Here is a 1,434-nt window from a genome sequence, read left to right as displayed (position 1 = left end):
ACTAGTCGGAGCAGAAACCCAATCAGTAGGTGTAGAAACCCTATCGGTAAGAGCAGAAGCACTAGCCAGAGCAAATTCACAAGCAAGAGCAGAGATCCCCATAGTAAGTGCACAAATCCTATGAGAGGCACTAGTTTGAGGACGACGAAGGAAGGCAGTAGAAACGTCACGAGTTTGGTGTACCAGTCGAGAAATAATGACTTGATTCTCATAAAAAAATCAGAGACAACTTCAGAAATATTAGGGACATGATGAGGAACAGAAGATGTCTTACTAGGGTGAACATGAGGTATCTGAGGGTCAGGACAATTAGTAGCAAACCCTAGAGCAGAATCTCGTGGAGGGGGCTTATTGGACATACTAGAGATAGGAACGGGAGGATCATCTAGAGAGGAGCCATACCCACCTGATTTATGAACACCTTGATCAGGCTCCCGAGAAAAAGAGGCATAGAGGCTAGACCAACAAGAGCTCATTATCATGGCAGAGGGAGACTAGGGTTTAGGCTACGAAGAAATAAGACCAATCTTGCACATCCTCGGATAACACTGCAGAATCGTCTTAACCGCTTAGATGAAGAAGACGATCCACTATCAGAACGAACAGTTGAAAGCTCATAGGAACCATCGAGACTTACAAATTGGCCCAAAACAACAGATGAAGGAATATGACTGATACTTCCATTCACAAGTAGCAACCATTTTGAACATCAAGAACACAAGGCAGCTAAGCAAAAGCAACACATAACCAATAGAGAAACTCGATAGAATAACAAGGGGCATACTATGTGACCAAAAGTGAGAACACCAAACATTTAAACTCCAGATTTTGAAAAGATTTTCCCCATAAATGCCTCATGGGTTGGGTAATCTAATAGAACCCCAACATGCCATATACGCAATTAATTAAAAACAAAATATAAATGCAAGGAACTCACTCATGGATTGTAATTACTATTGGGTATAACGACAACACCAAGTCCAACCCGAAGAAACTCAAAGTTAACAACATCCAAAGGCTTAGTGAGAATATTAATGAGTTGAACTATTCGCTGCAGACATGCTCCATCGCGATGATCTTGGTCTTAACAAGTTCCCGAATGAAATGGTGTCGTATATCTATGAGCTTAGTTTTGCTTTATTGAACATGATTTTTAGAATTATTTATAGTACTCATTTAGCACAGTATAAAAGCATAACACCCTAAAGAATTCCAAATTCGAACATTTTCATCCAAATCAACAGCGTACAACTACTCGACAATATATTAAGCTTTGGAAGTAGACACAGAAACATAATTTTGTTTCTTGCTTAACCAAGTAATAAGATTATTCCCCAAGAAGAAACAACCTCACACGTGTTTTTACGATCTTCTAAACATCCAGTCCAATAAGCATTCAATATCCAACAAGTGTAGAATTAGTATCAAAGGAAT

This window comes from Cucumis melo, chromosome 6 (genome assembly GCF_025177605.1).
Source record: "Cucumis melo cultivar AY chromosome 6, USDA_Cmelo_AY_1.0, whole genome shotgun sequence".
Taxonomy (NCBI): domain Eukaryota; kingdom Viridiplantae; phylum Streptophyta; class Magnoliopsida; order Cucurbitales; family Cucurbitaceae; genus Cucumis; species Cucumis melo.
Note: the sequence above shows the minus strand (reverse complement) of the source record.